Source organism: Petaurus breviceps, unplaced genomic scaffold (assembly GCF_028583685.1).
Source record: "Petaurus breviceps papuanus isolate PSGF00001 unplaced genomic scaffold, PetGlider_PUasm1.0 90683, whole genome shotgun sequence".
In the NCBI taxonomy this organism is placed as follows: Eukaryota; Metazoa; Chordata; class Mammalia; order Diprotodontia; family Petauridae; genus Petaurus; species Petaurus breviceps.
In genome coordinates this window covers 4,648,491-4,667,802 of record NW_027187308.1, presented here as the reverse complement: position 1 = coordinate 4,667,802, position 19,312 = coordinate 4,648,491, and the positions used below count along the sequence as shown (strand labels likewise).

The 19,312-nt window shown below is 36.4% G+C and overlaps 1 pseudogene; it reads right to left on the bottom strand.

Moving 5' to 3' along the window:
* Positions 1–1,050: 1,050 nt before the first annotated feature.
* The window catches only part of LOC138144056 (eukaryotic translation initiation factor 3 subunit K-like), a 34,123-nt pseudogene continuing 15,861 nt past the window's right edge, over positions 1,051–19,312 (bottom strand).

Below are 19,312 nucleotides of genomic sequence, written 5' to 3'. Positions count from 1 at the left end.
TTTTTTTTCACCTTTTATATTCTCTAAGGCTATCATGCTTTACTTGAAAAATACACTTTATGGGGCGGCCAGGTGGCACAGTGAGTAAGAGCACTGGCCCTGGAGTCGGGAGACCTGGGATCGGTTCTGGCCTCAGATACTTAGCACCCACACAAAATAACTGGCCATGTAACCTTGAGCAAGTTATTTAACCCCAATTGCTTCAAAAAATAAAAGAAAAAAAGAAAAATACACTTTCCTGAGCTCAGTGTTGAACTATATTATGTTTAGAAAAAAATCTTAAGTCTGAAAAGAATTACTAATTTAAGTGTTATATGTACCAAATACATATGCTTGTACATGTGCTCACCCACACCCATACCTTAGAGCAGTTTCTTTTAATGACCTTTTCCCTGAAAAGTAATATTTTCCCTCTACTATAATTGAACTATATTGATTGGTTATCTATCACCTTCTAGGACCATCATCTTTTGTTTTTTAATCTCCTTATTCCTATATCCAGTCAGGTGATATCAATTAATCTTTGTAAGCTCTAAGAGAATGCCATTTGGAAAAGGATTCCTGTTTTCATAGGGAATATATAGAAATGTCCCCATTATGAGGTAAAAGTTATCTTAATTATGAAGGTTCTTCTTGATGTATCTCCCATCTGTTCCCTAGCTCATTTAGTTTTCCCTGTCAACCTCTACGGCTACCCTATTTGCTTGTTGGACTCTTGAATAACCAATTGGCTTTCTTGAGTGTTTTACTTTTGTGTCCTTTTTTGGTTTGTTATGTGTTTTGTTTTCTTAATTTTTTTCTAGCCCTTGATTTTCATGTGTGCCCACATTCTGGTTATCACTTTTAGTTGATTTCATGTGAGGATGAAACTAGTATCACTCAATGTAATTTCTTAGCCTTTATTCAGAAAAAGGGTGATATTTCTTGTATGATGGATATTGTCTACTATTTCTTCTTATTCTTCATAAGACAAACTATTTTTTTCAGGAAGTAAAGGTCTTTTATTTAAGAAACTGTTTGTAAACTGTTTTTTAAACTGTAAAACTGTTTTTACAAACTGGCTGTTTGTAAGGGGAAACAACACAGAAAAAGGAGACATTCAGCAGAAGGAGTTACTGGTAGGAGACCAATATTTTCCACAATGTTCTTGAGCTTGTTACTCTCTTCTTGGCTGCAAATGATGACCTGTCCTGCCTCATTGGAGCTCTAGTCATATTTGTTCATTCATACATTCAGCTGGTTGGCTGGCAGATCTTCCAACATCTTAACCAGCAGCCCGTGGTCAATATGTTGATATGTGATGCCCACAATGTGGCAGAAAAAATTTCAGATGGAGTCTTCAGAGCCTGTGATGCCATTAAAGAGAAAGAGATCCATGTTCTCATCTAGGGCATGCCAGAAAGCTTGGAAATGTCAGTTCTCCAACAAGTCACCCAAGTATAGGATCTACCTGATGGCCTGCCCTTCTTGACCACCTTGGCCAATCATGCACTTGAACAGGGTGAAGTCCATGTGGGGAAGATTGGTGAGGGCCTTCAGCAGAATTTACCACTGTGGTCTGGAAGAAGGCCAGGTTGAATTGGTATAGCTTGAGCATGGCCAAGTTGGCATCCAGGTGATAGGCATTCTCCTTGGCCTGTGTTTTCACATAGTGCTGCAGGGTAACCAGGTTCTCAGAATTGTACCTGTCAATGCCCTTGAGCAGCTTCCCCCACATTGGTGCACATCTCCTCAGAGTCACAGCCTCTTCCTTTTTGCAAGCAGATACTGAGGCCAGGTTTGGAGCTGCAACATAAGATAAATATCTTGATAGTTGTTGGAATCAATAGTTGTAAGTCTAATGCCAAGTTATCATTGTGGTTGCTAAAAGGTTGCTCTAATATAGTTTTAAAGATTACCAAAACAACCTTTCTCAACAATGATCAATTGTTTGGCATCAGACTGTTCTGACAGTTGGAAAAGGCCAATTTGGCTATGGTGATTATCAGTCTAGTGAACTGAATAGACATGGGTTAAGTTTTCATGAAATGCTTTATTTCCAATTATTCTTCCACCTTTTATCTGGAGCTTATCACAAAGTCTGGTACATTGTAAGTGCTTAATAAATGCTTTCTGACTTGACTTTATAAATCAATTAATGGCAATATTACTGCTTTATGGCTTTGTAACTGTTTTACATGAAACACACTGTTCAAATTTTCCTCTTGTATTGTTACAGTGTGCTGATAATCTGTGTCAAAATTTCTTCAGCCTTTTTTTACCATCTATATTTTGCTCAGATGATAATTTAGATTTTTCTTTGTTTGCTTATGAATAACCATCTGCTCACATACTTGGTCCCTCTATTTTCCTAGTTTTACTGTGAATTTGACCCTACCAGCATTTTTTTTCAACTGGAGTGAATGATGGCCAAATCAAAGCTACCCTTTTTGGAAAAAATAGGACTAGAGAGATAACTCTTGCAAATAACTTCTTTTTTTAGTGAATAGTGGAACTGAGTATAGAGATGCATAGTAATTGTCAAAATGGAATAAAAAGTGCATTCCTCAGCAAAACTAGCCTCCTCTACATTCTATACGCATGAAAAAAAATCCATCTCCTATATTTGTAGCTTTGACCTAGACACCCCCATGTATGGGATACCCTCCCTCTTTAATCCTGCTTCAGAGTCTCTATTCCTTTAACATGAAGCTCAATAATTATCTTCTGCATAAAACCTTTCCTGATTCTAACCCTATGTCTCCAACCCCATACTACTGCTAGTGCCCTCTTTCCCACACTATCTTATGTTTTTACTACTTCCTATACATTTTATTAATGCTATATTCATGCTTAATATATTGGTATGTGCAATCTAAGCTCCTTGGGAATAGAGATTGTTTTTTGTACTTGTATCATCAGTACATAGTACAGTGGTTGGCAGATAGTAGGTTTTTCATAAGTGCTCATTAATTAGCAGAACCAGAAGTACATTGTATACAGTAACGGCAACATTGTGCAACAATCAGTGATATACTTAGCTCGTCTCAGCAATACAATGATGTAAGACAATTCCAAAACACTCATGATGGAAAACGCTATCCACATCCAGAGAAAGAGCTATGAAATCTGAAAGCAGATTGTAGTGTACTATTTTCACCTTTTTTGTTTTTTCTTTCTCATGCTTTCCCTTTTTTTCTTCTGATTCTTCTTTACAACATGACTAATGTGGAAATATGTTTATGTTTTATATGATTGTAATGTAAGGCTTATATCAGATTACTGCTGTCATGGAGAGGTGGGAGAAAAAGGAAGGAGGGAGAAAAATTTGGAACTCAAAATCTTATAAGATGAATGTTGAAATCTATCTTTATGTATAATTGGAAAAAATAAAATATTATTTACAAAAAGTGTTCATTGATTGATTGATGCATCTGGTAATCCCATCAGCTAACTATGGAACAAAATATGCAAGAGTTTTTCTTCTTGGTTTCAGAATAATCTGAATTTTCTTTTGTGAGATTGTTTTTTTAATAAAATAGTTAGAAGTAATTATTTTAAACATGAAGAAAATGATGTCCAAAACAGTTACTTGATCTATCCAATTTCATTACGACTGGATGAACATTCTAACTTCCAGTCAGAGGATTTTCCCTTCAGTAGTAAAGGTCCATTGTTGCTACACCACTTCTCTCTCTCTCTCCCTCCCTCTTGTCACTTAAGAAACGTTCAGCAAGATGGTTAGATGGTTCAACAAATTCAGTGAGGGTATGAGAAAGGAGCCTTTTTCAAGATTTCATTAAACAAATTCTAGACATTTCCAGTTAAGTTAATAGAATAATAGAGTTCAAGTTAGAAGTAATCTAAAAGTCATCTAATTTAATTCTTCATTTTATAATTGAGAAAATTGAAGCCCATGGAAGTTAAATGACTTTCCAAAGGTCACACACATATGTTAGCATTTCAATATACTGATGAATTATTATTTATAATTTTACTACCTAACGGTATTTTTGGGGATCTAGCCATAAGAGAATTGGTTCAAATAGGAAACACTATAGTAGGAGTCAAAAGACTTGGCCCTAAGATTGTCATCCCTCACTGTGTGGAAGTCACCTTACTTCTCTGTGTTTCGTAGTGAAGTGACTTGATCAAATGAGATCATATATGTAAAATGCTTTGCAGAATTTGAATTTCCATGAGAATGCAACTCAAGTGTGGTCCCAAGGTACACTGTATGGGACTTTCTTCATTGATTGAGATCAATGACCTGTATGTGTGTGAGGAACAGGAATAGAGGAGTTGATGAAAGCAAGAGAGAACTGGACTTGTGAGACTCAGCTGTGCTTAAGGCAGTTCTGGGTTTGAACTTTAAGAAAGCTGCAAAGAAGAAAGAGGATAGGTTATGCTAGTCCCACTTCAGGTAGCTGAAGGGAGAATACACCTTTGGGAAGAAGTCAACATCAGAGGAGCTAGCTTTCTCTATCATGTCCCTATCCCCAGATTATTGGGCCTGAAAGATCTAGAGACTTTGGGGGATCTTTTAGTTGAACTGGACTACACATTTAAAAAAAACAACAACAAAAACAAAGATCCTGGAAACTGTTTCAATCACTTCAGAGGTAGAAGAAATGGAAGAAGTGTCAGACTTTATATCCTTGGACTCAAAAATCAGTGCAGATGATAAGTGCAGCTATGAAATTAAAAGACACTTGCTCCTTGGAAGGAAAGCAATGGCAAATCTGGACAGCATACTAAAAAGCAGAGACATCACTTTGACAATATAGTTAAAGTTATGTTTTTTTCTTTTTCAATAGCAATGTATGGCTACCATATAGAAAGCTGAGGGCAGCAGAATCAATGCCTTCAAATTGTGGTGTTGGAGAATACTTTTGAGAGTCCCTTGGACAGCAAAGAGATAAAATTAATTAATACTCAAGCAAATTAATTCAAACTATTCACTGGAAGGTCAAATACTGAACCTGAATCTAAAATCTTTGGCCACATATTGAGAATGCAGGACTCAGATTATGATGTTGGGAAAGATTGAAGGCAAAAGGAAAAGGGGATGACAGAGGATAAGATGGATAGATAATGTCATGCAAACAATGAACAGGAACTTGGACACACTTCAAGCGTTAGTAGAGGATAGAAAGATTTTTTGTCGCCATAGTACTTGGGGTCATGAAGAGTCTGACATGACTGAATAATAACAACCTTTCTCCCAATGGGAGAGCCCCTTTACTCTGTATTACTTGTATCAATTCTCCTATGTATATTTTCTACCATTTCTATTTTTCTATCAACTTTGATAGATTTGGTTCCTTTGCTACTTCCTATATATTTTCATTGTACAACTGGTATTTAGTGAAAAACGAATCGAGCCTTGTTAATATGCATGTGATGATGTACACATGTGTGCCATATATAGTCATATATGTATTTGTGTTTATATTTCTATATATTAAATATATATGGATCAGAATTCATCTTAAACTTGAAAACTACATGCACTAGACTAATAATATTTAAGAGGAGAACAGATATATTTCTAGTCCATTACCCCCCTCTCTGAGGAGAGCAGAGGTATTAGCCTCTGACCTTTATCTCCTGCTTCTACTCATGAAAGAACTTAAAGTTTCCCTTGAAAAAGGTAGGTGGAGAAGAGGCTAGATATGGCTATCATTGTCTACCTGCAAGCCATATGATGCCCTGTGCTACATGTAGGGATCTTGCTACATTATTATTAGATATTATTGTTGCTGTTGCTCTCATTGTCTCATAGACAATAAGAAGCAGAACTGGGATTTGAACTTAGGTCATCGAACTCCAAGTGTAGTGCCCTTTCCAGTACATCTAAGTGTCACCCAAAAGACCCATTAAAGCAATTCTTTGCCAGCAGGGAATTCTACTGGCTCATTTCCTTTGTTCCCTGTTCTTTTATGATTCACTAAACAGGCAAACTTCAAGATAGAAACTTCCAAGATATTCTTCATATGTTGGTTGGTTGTTTGGGCTTGAGGCATACTTTCTTCTAGAAACAATATTGTAAATGCTGGCCAGTTTTCCAGGTAAGCCAGCAACATTTTAATAAATATGCACTGTACATACCTAAGAGTAAAAATATTTGACTGCATTTAAGTCCCACTTCTGACACTTACTGACTTTTTTCTAATTCCCAAAATTTAAGCCTTTTTTAAGGCAGGAACTGTTTCATTTTTATTTTTCTTTATTTAATTCCTAGCATGGAACCTGACAGGTAGTAGTTATTTGGTAAATACTAATAGATTGATTGATTCTTTGTTCCTCAGGCAGTTCTATATGAAGTCATCAATCCATTGTCTAAAGTAAAAATTCAGGCTTCTATTTCCATGGTAGAAGCAGCTAGGTAGTAGTACAGTGGGTAGACCACTAGGCCTGGAGTCAGGAAGGTTCATCTTCCTGAGTTCAAATCTGGCCTCAGACATTTACTAGCTGTGTGACCCTGGGCAAATCACTTAAGCCTCTTTGTCTCACTTTCCTCGTCTGTAATATGAACTGGAGAAGAAAACAGCAAACCACTCCAGTATCTTTGCCCAGAAAACTACAATGTGGTCATAAAATTGGGCATGATGAAACAATGAGCAATTTTCTAGACATTCGAACATCATTTCAATGTGAAAATAGTATTTATCTTTAGTTCTATTTCATGTCTAAGTAAAAACATTATAAATTTCATTTTGACCTGCATTTCCTCATGGGAGAGGAAATGGTTATTAGTTGAGTAATGCGTAGCATAAGAAAAACCATGGAGAGGCTTAATATAATTCAGCACCAGTAACCTGGTAACTCTCCACACTTCACTGTAATTGATTCAATAAATATTTACCAAGTGTCTATTATATGCAAGGCACATCTATGTAAAACAAAGAGTATCTCCTAAGATTTTAATTCACTTAGATTTCCTTTCTTTTACTTTTTCCCTCCCTCCCTCCCTCCCTTCCTTCCTTCTTTCCTTCCTTCCTTCCTCCCTCCCTTCCTTCCTTCCTTCCTTCCTTCCTTCCTTCCTTCCTTCCTTCCTTCCTTCCTTCCTTCCTTCCTTCCTTCCTTTATGTTTTCTTACTTTTTAAACATAGTTCCCCTCATAGGATAGGTGGGGAATACAGGTTCAGATTTCCCTTAGTTTATTATTATTATTATTATTATTATTATTCCTTTTGGAGGGCAATCGGGGTTAAGTAACTTGCCCAAAGTTACAAGGCTAGATTTTTGTGTGGGTGTTAAGTGTCTGAGGCCTGAACAGAACCTGACTCTGGGGCTGGTGCTTTACTCACTGTGCAAGTAGTTTGTAAATTGAGTATTTTGTTAAATGGGCACTTTTGCATTTATTTATCTCCTTGTAGTTACAATTATGTGTCTCACTTCCATTTTAGAAGCAGTGCATTATTAGTTCTTGAATGTGGGAGCTTGAGAGATATGTTTAGTTAGTCCAATGGCTGTACTATGAGCTGCTGCATTTCTATTTCTTTAGAACTCAGGTATCAAATTATTCCTTATTTTTTCCCCTTTTAGCCCTGAAGCTATATTTTAATTTGACCTCATGACTTTTTGTGCATGTTTTGGTGTTATTGTTCTTGCCAAATATACCAAGCTGAAAATTTTCATTGGTAGTGCCCAAAGAAGTTTCATTCCTGGAATAATTATTTGCAAAAATTGCCTCACTTGTTTCCGAAGAGGCATGATCCCTGGTGTCACACTACAACCTCACACAGCAATCTCCTGCTGGGACACTGTCGAATTTAATGTGCGCTCTTCTCCGCTGTAAACACCACATGAGTTCTGCTCCAAAAGGCCACCCACAGAGGAGATTTTTTTCAAGTTCCTAACTACTTTTATTTGCTTCTGATTAAGAAATGAGCAGAAGGAGGAGACAAGCATGTGGATTGGAGTGCTAAATACCACTTAGGGCAATGCTGCTCCTGAGGATGGCTCATCTATGGAACAAAGCAAGAAAAAAAATACCTTATTTCACCAAGGCACTACTATTCTATCTGTCTCTCAACCTGTCTGATAATATACTTCTTGTTTCCTCCCTTGTCCCCAAACCCTTCTGCTCAACTCCTGCCATCTACTTGTATTTCTCAAACTAACCTTTAGAAGGTGAAAACTGAGTGTTCTGATTTTGTGAAATAACAAAGGTGATTTATTCCTTCTATATGCTGACAATAATACTGTTCATTAAGTGCTAGCTTCAGTGATATACATATATGTATATTCACATAGCTATATAAACCTCTATCTCTATCATCTCTCTATTGATTTTTAATCAGTCAGCACACATTAATTGGCTATTATGTGCAAGGCACCATGCTAGACTATAAGGATACAAGTACTATAAAAATGAGGACAGAAGTATTATAAAAAGAATAAAACACTTCCTGTTTACAAGTAGCTCCCACTCTCATGTTCTCTCTGTCTGTCTCTGTGTCTCTGTTTGTCTGTCTGTCTCTCCCTTCATCTCTTTCAGCTTTTTGAGAATTGAACTCTGATTTAATTGCTGTGGGAAACTTCCCAATAGGGAACATCCCTCCACTTGCATGGAAGATAACATGGCACGATGGAAAGAGTCTTAAACATGGAGTCAGATAGCCAGATTACAAATCCTTCCTCCTCTGTTTACGACTTGTGTGATGTCAGATGAGTCATTTAATCTCCCTGGGCCTCAGTTTCCTCCTGCATAAAATAAGAAGGCTAGAGTTTATGACCTCTGAAGTCCTTTCCCACTCTAATTTATACCTAATGACTTGGCCATAACATTGTGTCTTTGAGAGTTACCTGGGAGCAGTGAGAGATCAAATCAGTTCCTTATGGGCAAAAAGCCAGTGTGTGTCAGAGGGGTTGCTTGAACCTAGCCCGCACTGATGCCAAGGTCATCTCTATCTGCCATGCCATGCTGCCTCTCTTTGGTGCTATAATTTTTTTCATTTTCCCTCCTATTCATCATAAAGTAACTTTTGACTATCAAGCACAGAAGTCATTTCTGAATTCTTGATACCAGGCAACTTTCCAGATTGCTTTATCTTCTTACATAAGAAAAGGAGCATAGGAGCCTAGGGATGGCAACTGTCTTATCAGTCAATGTCAGTTTGCATTTATATTTTAGTATCACAAGGTCAATATAGATTGGAAATACCAAAGGTTAAAAGTGAGAAGAGTGATAAGTCTCTTCAATTTGCTGAACCAGATAGCTGGAATCGATGATGAGCTGTGCTGGTGAGCTCTAATTTTAAACAATTTAACCATGGACTCCTAGATTATTTGTTGCTGGATAGGAACAAATGTGTTTTGCCCTCCCTCTGTTGAGCAGATTGTAGATAGCTTTTTGAGGTTGAAGAATCATATCTAATTACAGAATTTTAGTTAGAAGAGTCCTCAGAGGTCATCTAGACCCCACTGTACCTGATCAAGGATTCTCTTTACAATATATTTGATGAGTGGCTATCTGGACTTTGCTTAAAGACCTAAAAAGAAGGGGAACCCATAATTTTCCAAGATATCTAGTCTAATTTTGGAGAACTCTGTCAGGTCTTCAAAATGAAGGTTCCTAGGAAGCCAAGATAAATCCTTAAGCTGAATGGAATAATAAAATATTACTCATGCTGAAGATTGTTAACTTTTACTTTCTTAAAAAAAACCCTAAACAAAAGTAAAACATCTCAGAATGGTATATTTCAGAAATGCTGCTTAGCCTCACGAACATTGTTTTCAAAACTTCCCTGGTTGAACATTGGACCGGGAATCTTACCTTTGATATTTTCCAGCCAATTCTGATCTTAGGCAAGTCAGAACTTCTCTGAGCCTCTGTTTCCTTATCAGTAAAACTGGGATACTCTTACTCATACTATCTACTGTAGAGGGCTATCATTTCCAGCCCTGACACTCATTAGCTGTGTGAACCTGGAGAAGGCACTTTAATTCTCAGAGAACCAGTTTCTTTATTTATAAAATGGTGATAGTCTTCCTAACATTATTCACTTAACAGTGATGTTCTGAGGAAAATATCTTATAAACTTAAAAAAATTTAGAAATGTGAACTATTATAAATTTATCTAACACTATTTTTAAAATCTGCAGGCTGAAATATGAGCTGGAAATTCTAGGGAATCAAACCCAAAGGCTGCATTTAATCAGAGGTGACAAAACCAAAATTGTGCAGTGGACAGGTTTTTGTGACTAACACACTTTTAGGGTTCTTGCTCCTTAACTTGATACTTACCAGATGCATCTTTTGCATCCTTTACCCAGAGAACTTTGCTGTGTAGTCAACTATCCAGTGGTAAAACAAGCATTTTGTAGTAAGCTCAATTATGGCTTAAATTATCAATGGCAGAAGCATTATCTAAAGGTCTTTTTTTCAAATGCAAGATCTTTTTGAAGACCCTAATACTGAAAGGAATTACTCCAGAATACAGGAATTTCTGTCATTTTGGGGGGAGATCTCAAGAGCCAGAGGGTGTCTCAGAGATCAGATAGTCCAACACCATAATTTTACAAATGAACTGAGGTCCAGAGAGGTTAAATAACTTCTCTAAGGTCATATAAATCAATGCAAGATTCAACGAAAGATGGGGCAGCTAGGTGGTGCAGTGAATAGAACACTAGCCCTGGAGTCAGAAGGACCTGAGTTCAAATATGGCCTCAGACACTTAGCACTTACTAGCCATGTGAGCTTGGGCAGATCACTTAACCCCAATTGCCCTGCCTTACCCCCTCCAAGAAGAAAAAAAAAAAGATTCAACGAAAGGGTCTCTGATTCCATGCCTGACTCTCTTTTATTTAACTTCACTGTGATGCTATTTTGGGTAGCCTAGAGGCTTACTTACTTAAAGTATGAAAATCATACTATGTAATGCATTGCATATTTATTGGACGTGGTCTAGGATGAACTCTGTCAGTGTGGTGTCTAGTAATAGGGATTATTTATCTCTACAGTCAGTGCTGTGACAGAGAAGGGGAAGGGCACCATTTGCAGCCTTTCACTCATGTCACTTGCTTCCAATTCCTTGATCTGACAAGCAGGTGTGGAACTTCTGTTCACCTTACTAATTGGCATGCAGGCCTCTGGTCCTTTTTGATTTGTCACTACCCATAATGTTGCCATTTGCTCTTATATAGCTAAGGACAAAGTTGCATCAGCATTTCAATTATGAATTCCATTTCACTGGGGAACTGAGTGACAGGAATGAATTGCAGATTTAATGGAAGGATTGCTACCCATATCTGCTGAGATCAGCAGCATGGGCCAAGCACCACTAGTTAGCACATGACATTTCCAAATTATCAAGTGATAATGTGCCCATTAACACATTGTTGCTCTTGCAAACATTTCCCTTTTGAGTGAATCTTAATCGATTCTTTGGGCACATATGACAATAAATTGCTGGAGTGAAGCACCTCTGTGTGAAACCCTTTCAAACATGATTGTGATTTTCTTTTTTGGGGTGATGAAGCTGGTGGTAGAGGACGACTTCTGCAGTCAAAAGGACCCCTCATAGCCCATGATAAAGTATTGTATCCTGAGGAGGCTTACAGTGCATCCAACCAACTTAGGTTCTATGTATTCCTCCTCTTGGTTTCTAAATAAGCTTCGGAAGAAATCTACAAAGGAAGGTGCTGAGAATTTGAGGCAAAGCACTGACCCCAGGGTGTCTGGTGCATACTGAAACATCTCAGAATGAAATACAAGTGTTTGAAAATAAAATCCAGGGGGAAGGGAAAAGAGGCCAGAGGTTCTTAACTTTTTTTTATATCTCATAGACTCTTTTGGTGCATATTAAAATCTAAAATACCTTTCTCAGAATAATACTTTGAATGCATAAAAATTCATAGAATTACCCCCCAAACCCCAGCCTAATTATATTGAAATAGTTTTTTTTACTTTTACATGTTTTATTTTTCCAATTACATGTAAAAATTTTAACATTAGTTTTCTTTAAAATTTTGAGTTCCAAATTCTTTCCTTTCCTACCCTCCTCTTCATTGAGAAATTAATCAATTTGATATAGATTATACATGAGCAGTAATATTTCCATATTAGTCATGTTATGAATAAAAAAAAACTGTGGACAATGTTCTGGTTCTCCTAACTTCATTGTGCATCAGTTCATGCAGTTCTTTCTAGGTTTTTCTAAAAGCATCCTAATTATCATTTCTTATAGTACCATAGTATTCCATAACAATCATATACCACTACTTGTTTGACATTCCCAAATTGATGCACATCCTCTTAATTTCTTTGCCACTGCAAAAAGAGCTGCTATAAATATTTTTGTACATATAATCATTTTTCTTTCTGTTTTTATCTCTTTTGGATACAGACCTAGTAGTTGTATTAAAGGTCTTAGTTCCAAATTATCCCCTGGAATAATTAGCTCAGTTTACAATTCCACCAACAATGCATTAGTGCCCCAAATTTGCTACATTCCCACCAACATTTGTCATTTTTCTGTCATATTAGCCAATCTAATAGAAGTGATTTAGAACATGTTTCCATATCACTATAGATAGCTTTGATTTCTTTGTCTGAAAACTTTGAAGACCTTAATACCCACAGGAATTATTCCACAATATGGGAAACTTTAAAATTTTATGTTATTTGACCACTTGTCAATTGGAGAAGAAATGTAGTTTTCATTTTATTTTATTTCAATTAAATTATTTATTTTTAGTTTTCAGTAATCACTTCCATAAGTTTTAAATTTTCTTCTTCTTCTCCTTCTCCCTCCCTCCCCAAGACAGCTTACAATCTGATGTGGGCTTTACATATACATTCCTGTTAGAAGAATTACAGCAAGTGGGAAAAACTATGAGAAAGAAAAAAAAAAACATAAAACAAAACAAAAAAGAGAATAGTCTGCTTTGCTCTGCATTCAGATGCCATAATTCTTTCTCTGAATGTGAATGGCATTTTATATCATGTGTTCTTTGGAATTGTTTTATATCCTTGTATTGCTGAGAAAGGCTAAGTCTATCAAAATCAGTCCTTGCACACTTTGGCTGTTACTGTACACAGTATTTCCCCTGGTTCTGCTCCACTCCCTCAGCATCAGTTCATATAAGTCTTTCCAGGTTTCTCTGAAGTCTGCCTGTTCATGATTTCTTATAGCACAATAGTATTCCATTACATTCATATATCACGACTTATTTAGTCAATCCCCAATTGAGGGGCATCCCCTTGATATCCAGTTCTTGGCCACTGTAACAGCAAGCACCCCAAGCATCCTCAGGGTTTGCTGCCAATACAGGTTCTTAGATCTGCTTTGTTAAAGGAAAGCAACTCAAAATGGGTTAACAAGCTTACTTTAATCAGTCAGACATATATCGTTTACCTTGTTCAGGGGAAAAGGGTCAGCACCCCGAACTTCAAAGTATACAGGCAGAATTATCAAGACAGAAACAGATCAAGTAGACAGCTTTCCAAACTGTCCAGCCATTATATCCATACCCAATCAACATCTGGGTTTCAGCATCTGGGTTTTTCAAAGCCGGGGGGGCTCTGGACAGCGGCTTCCCAGAATCCAGATCAAATCACAGAACACTTCTCAAAGTGAGCCCCAAAACAAAGCTACACATCAGGGCTTATATAGCCTTCTCCTGGCTCAGAGAATGTAACAACCTTCTGGACCCATTGACCAATCAAGAAGTATCTACTGAAAAACAAGCCTACCACCCCAGGCTCCAGGTGCACTCTAGCCTAGGGGCAGGGAAGATCTTTAAAATTTACATTCCCATTACAGCCACCACAAAAAGAACTGCTACAAATATTTTTGTACATGTATGTACTTTTCCCATTCATATAGTCTCTTTGGCATACAGTCCTAGAAGTGGTATTGCTGGGTCAAAAGAAATGTAGCCTTTCAAGTGTTTTTTTTTTTTTTAAAGTTAATACAACTCAAGGGGAGGATTCTGGGAAGAGGGTAGATTAGGTTAGAAAATTTTCAACTCTCCAAATTTCCTTTAAAAGAAACAAAGCAAAAACAGAATATTGCTTCAGAGCAGCAGAAATAAACATGGTAAGGCATCGGATAAATCAATTGCACTCCTAAGACAATTTTGAGAAAATTCCAAGAAAGACCTATCATCTAGGGGCAGAGGTTTGGCTTGAGTGAAGTGCAAATACCTCTAGGCTTACTCTGCAGAGTCAACAAGTAACAAGCCCTGGGGGCATCTGGGTTAAGGCATAGTCTCAGCTTTAGGAACTGGAAGACAGATTAGGGGTCTGATGGTTGAGTAGGAAAAGACTGAAGGACCTTCTACTACACGACTGTGCTGAAACAGACAGATCCTAGGTTGTGACTGCAGGGAAAAGAAGCAAACATACACACAAACCAGGGTGAGTACAGTGTCAAAGGGCAGAGACTCTTTTGGCAGTGGGAACTTGCAGGAGAGCAGAGTCCCTGGTTTCAGTTCTGGGACAGAAAGGTCAACTGTAATTTGCAGCCACCTGAGGAATGGCAGGGAGCAAGATCATTTACAGGACAGTGAGGCTGGGGGCCCAGCTGTGACTTTTATGAGTGGAATGGACAGTCCAAGATTTTGCCCCAAGACAGACCTTGCAAAATTACAGTAAGAAGGACTTGAGATTGTGGGCATCATTCCTCATACCTCAGGACTACAACTGGAATACACTAATAGCTGTTAAAAAGAAGATAAAAGAAAAAAAAATGAGAAAGTAAAGAAGAAAGAACCCAAACATAGATAGCTAATAGTGATAAAGATCTGGGTTCATATTCAGAGGAAGATAATGGAGTTAAAAAAAGGTCACTCTTTTTTTCAATGAAATATGTTATATGGCCCTAAGTACAAAAAGAGTTAATAAAGGGAAGTGGTGCTGCTGATCAAAGGAGAATCCCAGCTCCCACCTTTGGTTGAATGTGTAACTTTGTCCACCCTTTTATGTTTCCTAAAACTGTACCCCCTGGAACTTCATCTTATCATGTACTTCACTGTGGGCCAAGGCTCAGAAATCAGTATGAATCCCATTTAGAGAAGACACAGATGAGAGGTTCTGATCTCCCTGTCTCCTCCCTTCTCTCTTTCCCCTAGGGCTCCATCTTTGATTCTTTGTTCTGGATGTGTCCCCACTCCTTCATAATCTGTTCTTGAACTTAAATAATAATTGCCCATTTATGAAAAAAAAGAAACTCACCAAGGATTTTAAAAATCAAATAAGAGAGACTGAGGAAAAGTTAGGAAAAATGAGTATAATTTAGGAAAATCAAGAAAATTATGAAAGTCAACTAACTAGAAACCACCTGGAAAAAGAGAATAATAATCTTTAAAAAAAAAAAGAACTTAAGAAAGCAAACAGTTACTTGAAACCTAGAATTGGGCAAGGAGAAGCTAATGACATTCTAAGACACCAAGAATGCAGAAAGAAATAAGAGGGCAAGGGGATAGGGTCGGGTAGAGGATAAGTGTGAGACTCTTACAGGAGTGCGCAAGTTAAGGAATAGGAAGGCAAGGTAGCAGGTAGAAGTAAAGCAAAGGAGTGAAGATAGAAAAAGTAAATAGGGTGAGGATAGTGAAGAAAAATAGGAAGGAGGAAAATACACAAGTAATTGTAGCTTGGAATGTGAATAGGCAAATTTACCCATAAGATGGATATGGATAGCAGATTAAAAATTTTGATTCAACGATATATTACTTTCAGGAAACATCATAAAAATGAGAGATATACACAAACATAAAATAAAGGGCAGGAGTAGAATTTAGTATGTAAAAAAAAGGGAGAGTAATCATGATTTCAGACAAAACTAAAGTTAAAATAGATTTAATCAAAAGTGAAAAATGGAGAAACTACACTAGGTTCCAGCAATAATATTCAATAATATTTTAGACCATTTAAAATACCTGGACAGTATAAAATACCTGAACATATGCCTGCCATAATAGATACAGGATCTGTGAACATAAACATAAAATATATTTTATACAAATAAACAGATCTAAATAACTGAATATTTATTGCTCATGGATAGGTTAAGTTAATATAATAAAAAAAGAAATTTTACCTAACTAGTTTATTCAATGTTATCCCAATTAAATTACTAAAAATATTTTACTGTTAGAAAAAATAATGAAGTTCATTTGGAAGAACAAAAGGTCAGGAACTTCAAGGAAACAAAAATGCAAAGGAAATAGATTCAGCAGTATCATACTTTAAACTACACAAGATGGTGAGATCATTGTTGAAGTGTAAAAGCATAATTTAGATTATTTTAAATTAAAAGTTTCTTGTATAAATAAAACCTGAGAAGCTAAGAACCAAAGTAATAAAGAAAATTGGGGAAAAATTTTTGTAGACAGTCAGATAGAATGTCATTGGTTTGGAATATTGCTATGGTATAGGAAATAATGAGCTGGTTGATTTAGAAAAAAAACATCAAAAGACCTGGACTTAGGAAGGACTACCTTCAGAGAAACAGATGATAGAGGAAATAAGTATAGTGAGGTCTCACATATATATTGTATGAGTGTATATGTGTGCATATAAATATGTATATTTATAGATATCTATGTATGCATATATAATAAAAAGTACAAAACAAAACCAACAAGGAAGCAAAGTGAGGCAGCTTCAAAAACAATGTGTAGTATTTAATATATAGCTTTTCTTGAAATGAAAATTTACTTTTTTGTATTGAATCCTCTCTTATGGTCTGCCATGTCCATGGCAATATTTTCCTTTTTTTCTTTTTTTCTGATTTTGTATTTAAGTTTAAAATGAAAAAAAAATACAAGTTAAAAAATAACAGAAAAAATGGACTTTCATAAAATAATGCAGAGTAAAACAAACAGGACTAAGACAATGTTGTACAGAGAAACAGCAATATTGTTCAGAGTAACTGTGAATGTAAGCTATTTTGAGTAATATGATCATTCAAATCAACCACAAAATTCTTATGAAGGAAAATGCTATCTACTTCCAGAGTAAGAACTGGCATATGGAAGTATGTTTTGAATAGTTCCACATATATATCTATATAAATTATTGGCTTTCTCTAATGCAAGGAAGGAGGGAGACAACTTGAAACTCAAAATATAACAACAATTAAAATAAATTAATTAAAATAAAAACTTAATCCTTAAAAAATTAATACAACTCTAGGTTATGATCCCTGTGTTAGGAAGAATGTGTTTATTAGTGCAGAATAGCTTTTAATTTTCAACTCATAACTCAGAAAATTTAAAGGTAGGAAAATTTTCTATCTGTTTTAAGGTCAATTTAAATAAGACACATACAAGGCTTATGACAGACTAGAAGGACAACTCAACTGACATGGTACTCCTCAAAAAATTAGATTTTATGTAAACATCTTCCAGATGCCTTAAGTGATGACTTTTAAAAATCCGTATGTACAAATATGGGTACAGCATAAATTAAGTTGGAAGAAGGGTCACATTTTGGGTAGATGGCCTATCAGTCTCAATAATGGGTCAATTCTGTTGGTGACCTTAATTTCCATGGACAATACAGAGAATGCTTACTAATAATTAATGCAAACATTTTACCTCTCAATAGCTAATATTATCCTCTTGTATGGTCCATATCCCTGAGATACAGAGAAGATGAGGTAGATGAAGACTACAAAGGATCATAGGATTTTATATGAGGAACTGGTGGAGACTTTAGATACAATGAGTTTAAGTCCCTCATTTTATAGATATGGAAACTGAGCACCAGGGATGTTCAGTGATTCATTCAAGTCATTTGAAATTTTTTTTTTTTGGAGGGCAATTGGGGTTAAGTAACTTGCCCAAGGTTTCATGGCTAGTTTTTTGTGTGGGTGTTAAGTGTCTGAGTCCGGAACCGACCTCGGGTCCTCCAGACTCCAAGGCCAGCACTTTACTCACTGCAACACCTCGCGGCCCCTAAGTCATTTGAATTTATGCATCAAATGAAGGGAGAATTTGACCTATGATACTCTTGCCATAGAGGCAGTAGTTTTTGTACACACATTTATGACTTTATAAATTTGCTAAATGAAACCAACGTATGCTTTCTTTTTAACCTTTTTTGATCTTTAGTATAGAAATTTATAATATTTAATGATTCATTTTTTCTCCAACTATGCACTCAATAATTTGGTAGGAAAAATTTTTCTCAGGTAATTTAGGGGCCACTACTCTGTTTTTATGAGCAAAAGGAGGAAGAGAAAAAGATCATGAGAGTTCATGTGTAAACTAAAGGTGGTTTGAGCACTTCCCCATAGGCTACCACATTTCTGCTCCTTGCTGCAGTCAGTGATAGGATTCACTTGCTATTATCTGACCTCTTTCTGGCTTCAACAAGTAATTGCAGACAACAGGAAGTAAGGCAGGGAATAAATATCTAACCCAGGATCAGAGTTCATTTTTGTTGTCACCTAGTCAATAATATGGCTTCTGCTGCTGTCTCTGTTTCCTGGGCTCTAGACCTTATCTTCTGAGATCCATGGTAACAGCCAGTTCCAATTTCCCATAACTTACTTCCCTACATTCAACCTCTTTGACATCTTACACTTGTGGTACCTGCTAACCACTCTACCCCAATGCAGCTTGCTAACATCCTTTTCTTCGAACTTCTTTCCAAGAATAAGATTATTTTTACCTATGCCACAGTATGACAGGCTGGCTTTGGAATAATATAAATTGCTTAAGGTGTCCTATTAGATAAATCCTAGACTGTGCTGTCCTATTACACTTCTTATGTTTAAAGAACTTGGCAGCACCCTCCTCACAGGGTTGTTGTGAGAAACAAATAATATAATTAATGTATAGCACACAGAGCTGCCCTTTACCCACAACCTGTAAAATACTACCCTATGTTATAGACACTCTATTGGTTAGAGTGGCTGATTATGGTTCATAAGAACCCCAAGACACATGCCAAGAACTGTTCTGATGACAGTGATGGATGACAAAGAAGTATGATATGTGATCCCTTCTTTCTTTTATTTGGTGAGTGTATTATTTAATTTGTTAACATTGATAACAATTATTAATTTATTTAATTATACATATAACTAAAACATAAAGATATAACTTTTCATTAAGTACTTAGCATGGCATAGAATCAGAACATTAAAGAGTCTCTTAGTCTGCTTATTTTTAATTTTCTTTCTGGTCAATATGACATTTCTTTAGCCAAAATCCTTGGGCTCACTGCCATTTCTTTCAAGTGTTTCTTGCTTCTAACCCAGGCTTAGCCTAGCGGTCTTAAGAAAATTCTATAGGCCCTTGGAATTGTAGAGTTCTTTTGTAGTTGGATCTTAGGTCTCCCCTCTGTTGATTCCAGTTAAAGTTGTTCTAT